Source organism: Canis aureus, chromosome 16 (genome assembly GCF_053574225.1).
Source record: "Canis aureus isolate CA01 chromosome 16, VMU_Caureus_v.1.0, whole genome shotgun sequence".
In the NCBI taxonomy this organism is placed as follows: Eukaryota; Metazoa; Chordata; class Mammalia; order Carnivora; family Canidae; genus Canis; species Canis aureus.
In genome coordinates, this window is record NC_135626.1 from 27,119,906 (window position 1) to 27,134,052 (window position 14,147).

At 38.4% G+C, this 14,147-nt stretch overlaps 1 long non-coding RNA gene across 4 annotated transcripts; it reads left to right on the forward strand.

Moving 5' to 3' along the window:
- Positions 1 to 1,076: 1,076 nt before the first annotated feature.
- Positions 1,077 to 12,982, forward strand: LOC144286236 (uncharacterized). Of its 4 annotated transcripts, none has more exons than XR_013354299.1 (4): positions 1,077 to 1,277; positions 5,875 to 5,997; positions 9,261 to 9,375; positions 10,194 to 12,982. It is a non-coding gene; the product is annotated as an uncharacterized LOC144286236 (long non-coding RNA). The 4 variants fall into 4 exon arrangements; XR_013354300.1 differs by lacking the exon at positions 9,261 to 9,375 and adding an exon at positions 9,576 to 9,664; XR_013354298.1 differs by lacking the exon at positions 9,261 to 9,375 and having other exon boundaries at positions 1,077 to 1,405.
- Positions 12,983 to 14,147: the final 1,165 nt, after the last annotated feature.

Genomic DNA, 14,147 nt, shown 5'->3' on the forward strand with positions numbered 1-14,147 from the left:
TTTTAAAAAAAGACTTCTATTTATTTATTTGAGAGAGAGAGCACAAGCTGGGGGTGGGGCAGGAGGGGGCAGAAGGAGAGGGAAAAGTCGACTCCCAACTGAGCAAGGAGCCCAATGCGGAGCTCAATCCAAGGACCGTGGGATCATGACCTGAGCCGGAGGCAGATGCTTAACTGACTGAGCCACCCAGGCACCCCTACAGTAAGATTTCTGTTGTTTGGGTGAGATGACATTTGACAATGGCCCCTGTGGTCAGAGAGGGCCAAAGAATGTCAGGTACATTCATGTTACAGGTTAGAGAGAGCAAAAGGGACTCCTTTCTTTCATATTTATTTTATACAAGTATAAGGGAGAAAAAAGTTTTCCCCAACCCTCTTAGGGCCCCTGCCTACATCTGAAAATTAAACTGACACAGACACAGAGTTCATTTCATATAAGTTTTATGTGACATGGGATCCTTCATATGGAATGACCCTAAGAAACAGTTAAACCTGAGTACATTTATGCTAGGCTTGTTGAGCAGTGGTTTTTCCTTTTTGTTGTGAAACAAAAGATTGATGATATGGAGATCACACTGCCAATCCTAGTTTGAATAGACTTGGCAGGAAAACTTCTAGGAGGAGCTAATATTTAAGTTGAGGAAATCACATTTGAGGTCTAATGGAAGACAAAAAACTAGTCAAGTGAGATGACTGGGAGAAGCAATTTCATTAAAGAGAAGAGCTTATATAAAGGCCTTGAGAAAGGAAAATGATTTTGAAGTTTGCATTAATAACTCCTTATCTGTGGGGGATACCTTCCAAGACCCCCGGTGGATGCCTGAAATGGCAGATAGTACTGAACCCTATATATACTATGTTTTTTTCCCCTGCATATACATACCTATGATACATTTATAAATGAGGCACAGTAAGAGATTCACAATAACTAATAATAAAATAGAATAATTATAACAATATAATAAAAGTTATGTGAATGTGGTCTTTCTCAAAATATTGTACCATATCCACTCTTCTTCTTGTGACAATGTGAGATGATAACATGCCTACAGAATGATGTAAGCATTGTGATGTAACTTTAGGCTACTATGGACCTTCTGGTTACCCATCAGAAAGAGGATCATCTATTTCTGAGCCTCAGTTGACTGTGGGTAACCGGAATTGTGGAAAGTATAACTGAGGATAATAAGGGACTATTGTAACTGAGGAAGAGATTGGAATTCAATTCAGAAAATTGAGAGATGGGCTCTGATTGGTTCATTCTGAGCCGTAAATCCTGTGAGTAAGATACTGTGATTAATATGGGAGGAACTGGGGTGAGGTGCTAAGAGCGAAGGGAGAAAAAAACTTGCAGAAATTGATTTCCTGAGGTTCTCTGAAGGTACCATCTTTTTCTACACCATCAGGTAAGAGTGACTTCTGTGATTAGTGACATCAGGACAAGCCATTGGAAGCAGGAACAATGCACTGAAAAAAGGGGTCCAGAGTCTTATACCATCAACTATGGGTGATACACTCTGCTGGTGACAGAGTTTATGAGACAGGTCATGACCTTATGCACTGCTGACTGAGGAAGTATCCTCCTTGCAGATTCCGCTCTCTAGAGATAATTTGGAAGGCCTAGATAAGAGGGGAATTGAGAGAGACATTAATTTAGACTCAGGCTAAAGCCACATTATCCCTACACAGTTTACAAGGAAATCCTCCCAAGATCTGTTTTCTAATGGATTGAAATTTGAAGAGAAAGATATGGGAGAAATCAGCCTCAGACCTCCAGCAGGTGGATTTTGTTAGGCATGTGAATATCTTGAAGTAGAGTTCTATTAGTTCAGACTCTTAATTACAAATACAAAATTCAACTCAAACTAACTTAAGCAAAAAAAAAAAAAAAAAAAAAAGTGGTTTATTGGCTCACATATTGGGAAGAACAGAAGAATGTGTTAAATCAAGTTTCTGCCTCTCATTTCTCATCTCTATTTGGCTTGTCTTCATTCTCTCACTTCATATCTTGGCTTCATATCTTCATTCTTGATGTCTTCACCTTTTCATCAGGATATAGGGAATAGCCACAGTAGTCCAGGCCTACATCACAGCATGACTATGTTACTTTGCTCTCCAAACTTGAATGTATCAAATTCTAGGGAAAGTATCTGGTTGGCCATCCTTGATCAGTCCTAACTTCTGAACCAATCATTCTGAGGGACTCGAATTTGCCAGATCCTAGTCATAGTCCTACCCATTGAGGTCAAGTCTATCGGAGAATATTGTGATTCAAAGTCCTATGAACTAGAATGAGTTAATTCTCCAACACCAAGGATACTGGAGAAACAAAACAATGACAGGGTAGCCCCGGTGGCGCAGCGGTTTGGCACTGCCTACAGCCTGGGGTGTGATCCTGGAGACCCGGGATCGAGTCCCATATCGGGCTCCCTGCATGGAGTCTGCTTCTCCCTCTGCCTGTGTTTCTGCCTCTCTCTCTCTGTATCTATGAATAAATAAATTTTAAAAAAAATGACAACACTCAGAACTGTAAGGAAAATTAAGAATAAATTATTTTTACAAGAGCAGCACAAAAGAAGTGTAAAAATTGCTACAATCCAGCATGACCTTCCTCTCCCAGAACTTGATTAAATTACTCTTCTCAAAGAGCAATTTTCTCATGAAATAAAACTCAGGATATTGAGAAAATGCAGCAGGACAGGAAATAATCCTGTTCTCCACAGAGATGTAAAGAAGGGTAAGAACTGGAAGTGAGTTCCCCCACTGAAGTAAAAAGTCATTGAAGGGTGTTGGGGTGGCTCAGTCTGTTAAGTGTCTGACTCTTGATTTCACCTCAGGTCTTGATCTCAGAGTCATGAGTTCAAGCCCCATATTGGGCTCTATGCTGGGCATGGACCCTACTTTAAAAAAAAAAAAAAAAAAAAGCATTGAAAGGGACAAATAGAGCTCCCATTGCTGGTACTAAGTTTACCTCCAGAAGGTATAGTAAAAGACAGCAAGCTACAATCCAAGAAAGTATGGGTTCAATACAAAGAAGTTGGAAGATCTCAGATGGTAGATGTTGGATGTTTCTCCAGGTAGATTTCCAAGTATTCAGACTGAGGTTAGAGTGCATACCTTCAGTCCCTGGTATAATAAGAACAAAGGTAGGGCCTTCAGGTCCAGAGACATTGTGGTTCTTAGCTGGTTTCTAAGTCAGGGATTCAGGCACAGAATAAACATTATTTGCCTTCTAGAACCATTATGCTCAAAGCAGATCCTATTCCTTTGACTTCCTATTTCTGGGATCCTATGCATTCTCTTTGTTGCTTAAATTAGACTAAGTGGAGTTTTTGTCACAATTTTAAGGCTCCAGATATTCAAAAATAACCCCGGGGCCCCCTGGTGGCTCAGTTGGTTAAGTGTCTGACTCTTGATTTTGGCTTGGGTCATGATCTCAGGGTTGTGGGATTGAGCCTTACATTGAGTCCTGCATTAGGCTCCATGATTAGCAGGGAGTCTGCTTGAGATCCTCTCTCTCCCTCTGCCCGTCAACCCCTGCTTGCTCACAGTCTCTCTCAAAAAAAAATAAAAGACCAAAACCAAAAATTAAAACAAAAACATAAAAAAAAACAACAATCCAACAACATGGAATCTTGTGGCACTATTGCTAACAATGGTTGCCACATGAATACTGACCAGAGGTAAGCATTATTTGTTTCTACTTCATTGGAGGGACAGTTGAGAATCAATTTTGTGTCATTTAATTTTCACTTTTTGCCTCCATTGTCTACATGTTGCAATTTCATGCTATGAGGGCATATAAAATAGATTGAATAGTTAATGTGTTTAATTTTAATTTAGCACCAGGGAATTAAAATCAAGCCACAAACTTTTAGACATGAATTTGTTTTTCTAATCTTTTTTTGTTTCTCACTTCAATCTCTTCCAAATATAGTTGAAAAGAGGCAATGAGAAAGCATTATGTCACTTAGTAAGGTTTAGTCAGTAATAACTCTGGTAGATGCTCAAACTGCAGAGTTCTCGTTCCCATTCCATTTTTTGGTGCTCTAACTGTGATTTCATTTCTTTTATTTCTGATAGCTCCTTTTGTCATCCATTAACCTTATATCCCATCTAATCTTTTTTTTAAAGATTTTTAAAATTTATTTGAGAAAAAGAGATGGAAAGCACAAGCAAGGGGGAGAGGCAGAGGGAGAAGCAGGCTCCCCACTGAGCAGGGAACCCGACATAGGGCTTGATTCCAGGACCCTGGAATCATGACCTCAGCCAAAGGCAGATGTAAGCATCCACCCAGGCATCCCTCTGATCATCTTTGATGACAATATTTTGAAAGAATTTAGCTTGTGTAGATGCTTGCAAATAAAGACTAATCTTTTTTTTAAATTTGTATTTAAAAACATTTTTTAGGACTAATCTTGCATGATATTAAAGTAGATTACCATCTGTCACTGGGCATCAATGACGTAAGTTTCTTTGTATCATTGGGCATTTGAAAGAGTGTATAAAAATCACATGATGAGAACTTCTAACTAGTGTCTAACATAGTTCCAACTTTGGGAAGCTCAAAGCTGCTCTGATTCTTGATCTTTTACATGGATTTTTTCCCTCGTCTCTGAAAAGTTTCTCTCTGGCATTCTAAAGTTTCACAATCATGTATCTTGATGTGGGTCTTTCCGCATTCTTGTGCTAAGTGGATCTTTTCACTCTGGAAATTGATTTCTTACTACACTGAGAATGTCCTTGTAGTTTCCTAATTTGCTCCTTTCTGTTTTCCCTGCTTTCTATTTCTCCAACCCCTTACATTAAAAAATACTTATTGAGGACCTAGTATGTGTCTGGCTTTGTTTTAGATAGTGGAGGAAACTTACAAAATCCTTGCCCTGGAGGTGTTCACATTTTAAGTAGAAATTGGACAGGGGCACTTGGGTGGCTCTGTTGATTTTGACTCTTGGTTTTGGCTTAGGTCAAGATCTCAGGGTCGTCAGTTGGAGCCCCATGTCAGGCTCTCTGCTTAGCATGAAGTCTGCTTGAGATTCTCTACCTCCCTCTTCCTCTGTCCCTCCCTCATTCATGAGTGCTCTCTCTCTAAAATAAAAAAAAAAAAAGAGCTTTATCCCAAGACCATGAGATCATGACCTGAGTGAAAACCAGGAGTTGGAAACTTAACCAACTGAGCCATCCAGGCACCTAGTAAATAAATCTTTTTTTAAAAGAAAGAAATTAAACGTTTTGTAGTGATTCTATACTTCCCCCCCACCCTCCAATTTCCATCTTTTGGGTTCCCCCTTTTCTTTCCTCACCTTTACCTTCCATATAATTTATTACAGTTTTTATTTCTGCTATAATATTTTCAATTTCCCAGGATGCTATTTATTTCATGAGTGCATATCCTCCCATATCTCTGTGAGAATGTTTTTAATAGTTTTATTTATTTTTGTTTTGTTTTTTAAAGATTTAAAAAAAATAAAAAAAAAATAAAGATTTTATTTATTTATTCAAGAGAGGCAGAGAGAGGCAGAGAGAGGCAGAGACATAGGCAGAGGGAGAAGTAGCCTCCCTGTGGGGAGCCCGATGCAGGACTTGATCCCAGGACCCTAGGATCACACTGAGAGCCAAAGGCAGATGCTCAAACTTGAGCCACCCAGGCATCTCAATAGTTTTATTTTTGATGTTTTCTTTTGTTTCTTGCATTATCTCTACACCTCTAAATTTCTCTGTCCTATTTGTTTTTGTCTCTATTTTCCATGATGAGAACTTTCTCACCTATTCATAATAATTTCATAATTGAAAATTTAATTTTAAAAGCAATGATATGCAGTGATGGCTTAACTTTGATGGTATGATATTTAACAGATACTTGCCTTTATTTTAGGTGGAACTGCATTTTTAACAGGAACCAATCTCTGTGCATGCTTTGATCTTCTAAACAGGAAAGACAATTTGAGGGCTGAATATTTATCTAACGAGTTCAGTGGAGCCAATGAAGATAATTCAGGTCAATAGAAAAAAATAATTAAATGTATGTTTCTCACTTGCCTAATTCACAAATTTGATAATCACTTATCTACTATAGCTATACCGAAAAAGTCCAGAGTGAATTCAACCTTCTTCTCAGAGAAAAAAAAATAACCTATTAATTTTACTCAAGATTCATATTTTAAAACTTCGTTAATTACGTAAACGAAAATGAAGTGGCTTTATCTATACAGATTTCAAGATTATTGTTTCACCATGAATGAAGATTTATTACAATGCTTCATTATTAGATACCAGCTTATATGAAAAATTAATATATTCGCAGCATTGTCTCTCAGAAAGGGGTTAAAATAAGAAGAACTATTTTGCTACTTATAATATGTATTAAAATGACAGGCTGTTGCAGAACCCAAAGTGCATCTTTTCATAAATATAAGTTTATTCAGAAATTTTCTCTCTGGAGAGTTTTACATTAAATTTAAAAACACCTTACTTAAAAATGCAAAGAATTAAATTTTAATGGTGGATTAAAATTATTACTGTATGTTGCATCATAATTGGAATAATTTTATTAGACCAGAAATCAGAATGATGACAATGAAACAAAGTAACATTCACTGGGTGCTTACTATGTGGCAGATGCCCTTTGAAGCATTTTATGTTTCTCTCATTTAATCTTCACAACAACCCTTTGAGGAAGGTACTATTATTATCTCCATTTTTTAGATAGGAAACTAGTAACCGGTAGAGCTGGGATCAGAGTCAAACAGCTGAGCTCCAGAGCCAGTGCTCTCAGGGACTAAGTATCTCCTTTGTGTATACACTAGTGTTGGAGAGAATTGAAAGAAACAACAGACATCTTCCCTAACTTCCAACAATATTAGCATTCTTTGGTCCAAGAAACAGAAACTAATTCTGGCAACTCACGCAGAAGAGCGTTTATTGTAAGTTAATGTGAGAAGCTTACAGAACTTATAGGAAGGCTGGAAAAGCAGGTTTGGATTCAACTGGAAACAAGGCAGGTCTTGAGGGTTAAAGGCAAGAACTATAGGAAAAGCTTGTGGCTCAGGTGGTATGGTCAGGATATCCTCTCTCTTGGGATACACAGACTCCAAATGTTTACAGCCCTGTCCCATGGCTTAACACAGGAATTACAGGGGGCACCTGAGTGGCTCAGTCAGTTAAGCATCTGACTGGATTTCGTGGGATCAGTCCTAAAGTGGGGCTCTGGCTGGACATGGAGCCTACTTAAGATTCTCTCTCTCCCCACCCCTCCTATGTGCACTGGTTGGCCCACCTTAGATCCAGGAAAAGGTTGGAGGGTTACTTGCTATCTGAGGAGATTATATCCAGTAAAGGAGAGATTATTGCTATGATAGCCTGATTTCTGGAGTTCCATATTAGTTTACCTTGTACTTAGCTGGGCAACATTGGTAAATTATTAATTTTGTCTATGGCTCAGTTTGCACATTCTTAAAATAGGGATAAGAATAGTATTAATCGGGATCCCTGGGTGGCGCAGCGGTTTGGCGCCTGCCTTTGGCCCAGGGTGCGATCCTGGAGACCTGGGATCGAATCCCACATCGGGCTCCCAGTGCATGGAGTCTGCTTCTCCCTCTGCCTGTGTCTCTGCCTCTCTCTCTCTCTCTGTGACTATCATAAAAATTAAAAAAAAAAAAAAGAATAGTATTAATCTCTCAGGATTGTCTACAGAATTAGCAAGTTAATACACTCTGAAAAGAGGGTGTGACACAATGTTTACTTTGATTATATACAAAATTAAGTATCAATGGAATATTATCAATTAAGTAAAAAGAAAAGGCAAAACTGGTTTATTTGCTTGTTTCTCTTTCTGTACCTCTTAAAAATTTTTAGATTGTCAAAGATATGCCTCAGGAATGCAACAATATGGAGGGAATATTGATCTTATTAATATTTTTCCATTTGTATCCAAAGGTTTTTATTTATAATAATTTCGCTTTCTCTGAACTTGCAAAGATTTTCATCTGGGCCCCAACACTGAGAGAAGTGGTAAGCTTTTCAGTGGTTTAAAAAAAAAAAATCTAATGCCAGTAGGAACATGAAGATATGAAAAATGAAACTGTCTCTAATGGTCATATTGTATGGAGCTCTGTGCTAAAACTAAAATGGTTCCTATGCATTCCTTTGAGCTAGTCTGGAAAATGTATTTTCCAAGACTAAAACTTTGACAAGTTACAAAATCTTTAACTTCGACTTATTTAGGGAAACATAAAAAAGGATATGCATTACTCTGAAATATTAAACATAGTTGTAGAAACTCTAAAAATATCACTGGTTGAAATTAATTGGGGGGGTATGCAATAAGGAAAATTTACTCATTAAAAATTTAATAATTAAAAGTTTAATAAAGGAAAACAGTTTATTATTATATAAAAGTCTCATTATAGTGGATAAGATAGATCTATTCATAATTAGAAGCATTTCTCATATGTTCCTAATTATGAGTAATTTAGAGAACAAGAAAAGTGAACACATTTGTTCTTCTAAGTAGATTTTTTTTTAAAGATTTATTTATTTATTTAAGGAGGGAGGGGCAGAGGAAAAGGGAGAGGGACAAAGAGTCTCAAGCAGACTCCACACTGAATACGGAGCCTGATGCAAGGCTTGATCTCACAACCCTGGGATAATAACCTGAGCCCAAACAAGAGTCTGACTCTTAACCAACTGTGCCACCCAGGCATCCCCTTAATCTAAGTAGTTTAAATATCATCCTTCCAATATAATTTTCTTTAAGGATTGTTCAAGAGTGTTACCCCAGCCTAGGTGAGGTGATCATAAATTTTGAAAGAGGGGGATTTAGTTTTCAAGACTATTACCTATGTCAGGAGATGACAAACCATTTTCATCTAGAAAGTCAGCTCCTGGATGCCAGTTGTAGCTACCTGGAGTGTAGAGTAGCATTTTGAAGCCCCATTCACGGCCAATGGGAAGGAAAGTCGTAGTCAAGTAGTGATTTTTCCAAGTGGGCAGGAGAAAGTGGTGCCATCTCTTCCAGAAGCTGCTATCCCTTTGAAAGTTCACAGATCCTTTTTTTTTTTTTTTTTTTTATTTATGATAGTCATAGTCACAGAGAGAGAGAGAGAGGCAGAGACACAGGCAGAGGGAGAAGCAGGCTCCATGCACCGGGAGCCCGACGTGGGATTCGATCCCGGGTCTCCAGGATCGCGCCCTGGGCCAAAGGCAGGCGCCAAACCGCTGCGCCACCCAGGGATCCCAAGTTCACAGATCCTTATATTACAGCTTACAGAAGGAAGAATGGAATAAGAGTGAAAATATGTGCATGAACCAAGAAAAACGTTTAAAGGATAAAAAAGTAAAGAGAAATGCAAAGAGAAAACTGACAACAAGAGAAAGGGTACAGTACATAATTTTGATGTGTAAGTCAAGGAGAAAATTATAGGGGTCTTCAAAGTTTCCCTACCAATGGAGCCGTGAGCAAAACGAGTCCTATTATTTTAAAGGTGTAATTCTTTCTTTTACTATAAAAGTATTCCATGTTCATTGCAAAATTTTCAGAAAATACAGAAAAAAAAATTTAACCCAGCCATTTTACAGGCATCAGTTTTCATGAGAATGAAGAGGAGGGAGGATGAAGGCAATACAAAACAGAGTGGTCACAATGGCCTGCAGGCCAAAAGCCACAGGTAATACAACCATTGTCAAATCAGTGTAGGTTTATAAACTTGTTGCAACAAGGGAGAAAGCAATCTTAAACACCTGGGAGTGTCTAGGTTAAGAAACAGTAGGGAAGGTCTTGTTAGAATTTGAGTTTGTGCTGGTTGATTTGGGGAAAGCAAGTCTTGTTCTAGATTGCATTCTGTCAAGAAGCTGGGACAATTCCATGACTGGGTTTCTAAATTTTACTTAGAAGGCCGGAGTCACTCACATCGCTAGACCAGGAGAGTATTTGCTTATTTTCATGGTTGCCTAATGTCCTCATTCTGTCCATGGCAAGATCTGATTATGGTGTGGTCATGTTATTGTCTTGTTCCACCGTAGTCACCGAGTGACCTTGTCTAATAATTGTTACTCTGTGAAAACTGTTTATCTTCAGTGGAGGGACACTATGGGCAGCTATTAGCTGCTAGCTATAGGCTGTCAGGGACTTTTTTTCTGCCCTCTTTTCTCAGTTATTAATCTTGGATTCAGACTTGTGCTCCTTTTTCCACACAGGACTCTATGAAGCCTAGGTGACAGTGTGACCAAAAGTATGGAAGACGACCACCCCATGTTTCGATAGAGTTGCCATCCACACTTGGAGAGTTTTCTGGTTTAGAAATGCTACGGCCCTGATGGCGGCATCCTCTCCAGGACTGGGGTCAAGGGTGAAAGGGAGCTGCTGCCCTCCAGCGGCTTTCCCAGTAATTACACCAGTGACTGTGTCCAAGCTCCTAGGGAGGCTTCCTGAGGATTTCCAGAGAACCTCAAGCAAGGCAGAAGAGGAAGAGGGAGGATTTGCCCAGAGCAAGAGGCAGGAGAATTTCAGATATTACTATTGATGTGACCCTAACAGTATTCTCAGCTTGGTGAAACCTGGAGAAATATGGACCACATGAGTTGTAGGTTTTCAGTGAGAACATGTTTTATAACCAGAGAAGGTATACGTTTAAGACAGAGAATAAGAATTTAAACATTTATGTTAGACTGAGAAAGGACCATGCAACTGAGAAATGCAGACTTATTAAAGACGAAGGGGTTAAACATTTTGATATCAAGAATTACATAAAAGGTTGAAATTTTACTAAAGGTGGGAAGGATATTGAGAAGCTGGAACCCTAGTGCATCGCTGGCAGGAATGTAAAATGGCTTAGCTCCTATGCAAAAACAGTATGACAGTGCCTCAAAAAATTAAACATAGAATTACCATGTGATCCAGCAATTTCACTTAGGTATATACACAAAAGAATCAAAAGCAGGGACTGGAGCAGACATTTGCACATCCTCATTCGTAGCAGCATTATTTGTAATAGCCAAAAAGTAGGAATAACCCCAATGTCCATCCACAAATGAGTGGATATGGTATATGCCTATCATGGAATATTATTCAGCCTTAAAAAGGAAGGAAATCCTGACACATGCCACAACATGGATGAACGTTGAGGGCTTTATGCTAAGCCCAATAAGACAGACACAAAGACAAATATTGTATAATTCCATTTATAGGAGGGACCTAGAATAGACAAATTCATAGACAGAAAGTATGAAGTGGGTTACCAGGGATTAGGGAGGAGTGGAGAATGGAGAGTTATAATTTACTGGGTGCAGAATTTGGTTTGGGATGATGAAAAAGTTCTGAAAATAGATATTGGTGCTAGTTATACAACATGGTGATGTATATACTGCTACTGAATTATACACTTAAAAATGGTTAAAATGGTAAATTTTATGTCATGTATATTTTATTACCATGTAAAATTTATATAAGTAAAATGATTTCATGACTTTATCTCTAAAGAAATATGAAACGTTCCTTTTGTGTGCTTTTTAAAATTGTTCTTTGGACGTTATTAGCTGATTTTTATTACACAAAGAAAACATTTTTAGGATATTGCTATTATATATTTTAAAATAAGGTTATAATTTCACGGCCTTAAGCATAAATTCTTTGGGTGTGTGCCATGGCCAGATGAAATAAAATTGAAAGCTAGAGGTTTCCCACCCATCTTTTAGAGAAATAGCATTTTAAGGATTTTATACTATGTTTTTATTTACCAGGTAGTTCTTGGCATAGAGGGTAAACTTAAAGATACTGTAAGTGAGCTACTCCCAACTAAATTAATAGTTTGGCTTGATTCATGATTACTATATTTTACTTTGATTATAATTAGAGAAAATAAAGTGATTGTAAATAGAAGTCTATATAAAAGCATATTAAAAATTGGTTCCTGAAATAGCCCCAAAGTGGAAAATAATATATCTTACTGCTACTGAAATTTGTAGTTTTTTTAAACATAGGAGAAAGGGTGTCTTATAGCAGGAGAACCTATGAAGTTGTCCAAAGTGTTCAAATCAGGAGATCTGAGTTCAGATTTACTTGGCCATTTGTGAGCCTAACCGTACCCAGCACAATGCCTGGAACATAGTAGGTGGGCAGTAAATATGTAATGAATAAGTGGATGGCAAGTGAATGTCACTTCCTCTCTCTGAACTTCAATTTTCTCATTGGAATAAGGAGGGATATGGACAAGGTGAGTCAGTCTCAACTCCAGTTGCACATTAAAATCACGTGTAGAGCTTTTAAAACTGCTGATACTGGCAGCCCTAAAGAGGAATGAATTCTGACACATGCTACAACACGGATGAACCTTGAAGATGTTATGCTAAGTGAAAGTAGCCAGTCACACACACAAAAAACCCCACTAATATTGTATGATTCCACTTGCATGAAGTACTTAGCATAGTCAAACACAAAGACAGAAAATAGCAGGGATTACCAAGAGCAGGGAGAAGGAGGGAATGGGGACTTATGGGCGGTTTTTTGTTGCTGTTGTTTGTTTTTAAAGATTTTATTTACTTATTTGACAGAGCCAGAGAACAGAAGCAAGGAGAGCAGTGGAGGGAGAGGGAGAAGCAAGCTCCCCGCTGAGCAGGGAGCCCAATGTGGGGCTCGATCCCAGGATCCTGGGATCATGACCTGAAAAAAAGGCAGATGCTTAATCAACTGAGCCACCCAGGCGCCCCAGGAGTTACGTTTTAATAGGTACAGTTTCTGTTTGGGAAGATGAAGAGTTTCTCGAGGTAGATGGTGGTGATTGCTGCATGACACTATGAATGTACTTAAAGCTACCGAGCTGTACACTTAAAGATGGTGAGCTCTGGGCAGCCCGGGTGGCTCAGCGGTTTAGCGCCGCCTTCAGCCCAGGGCGTGATCCTGGGGACCCGGGACCGAGTCCCACGTCGGGCTCCCTGCATGGAGCCTGCTTCTCCCTCTGCCTGTGTTTCTGCCTCTCCCTCTCTGTGTGTCTCTCATGAATAAATAAATAAAATCCTTAAAAGAAAGAAAGGTGGTGAGCTTTGTGTTTTAACACACATGCACACAAATACTGACGCTGGGCCCCTCACCAGACCAATTGAGTCAGACTGAGAGGGGCTGGGGGCAAAGGGCTGGACCTGAGGAAGGGCATTTTTTGAAAGCTGCTCAGGTAATTCCAATGCACAATGAGAGTCGAGCACTCCTCACCCGGATGATGTTTGAGATTTTCCTGTTTTACTTCAACCATTCATCATTCTAAGATGACCTAACAAGATAAAATGAAGCCTGCTCACATTCTGCCCCAATTTCACAAATACAAATAACTGCTTCCTTAGATAAGTTGCCTGAATCCAAATTGCTAATGGAGTTACATACTAATTTTTTTCTAAATTATTATTTTTTCTGTTTAATAATTTTACTTCTTTTCCTAAAATGAATTAATCTTTTCACAAAACCTCACTGGACAGGGGCAGCTGGGTGGCTCAGTTGGTTAAGCATCTGCCTTCAATTTGGGTCATGATCCCAGGGTCCTGGCATCAAGCCCGGAGTAGGGCTCCCTGCTTTTTCCTTTCTCTGCCTGCCATTCTGCCTACTTGTGTGTTCTCTCTCTCTGTGTGTCAAATAAATAAAATCCTCAAACAACAACAACAACAACAACAACAACAACAACAACTCACTGGACATGCAATTCTCCACTCAATTAAAATTTGCATAAATAACAAATTCTAATATAAAGTGTTCTCATAAAGAACACATATGTCCACATTTAGCAAGATATTACTTTTCCAAAGAGTATTTTTTCTAAAATCTGACATTTTCTGCTTTAGTTGTCATAAATGTCCAAATAAGTTTTTAATCCAAGGCTTTATTTTAAAGTAATAATTGTAGAATAATTTTTAGATTAAATTATTTTAAAATAATAAATCTGTAAATGTTAAAGCAATTAGAAAGCAATTAGAAAGTTTTCAACAATGAAAATCGAAGTACAAAACAAAAGGAAAACATGGGTTACTTTTCTAGAAACTTAATTGTTTTATAAAAGGATTGTTTTGCAACATTTCATTGTCTTGATGTAATAGTCATGGGATATTGGGTCAGACTACAAAATCAGAGGTAAACCAAATGATGAAGTGGAAAATATTTTTAAATGCTTC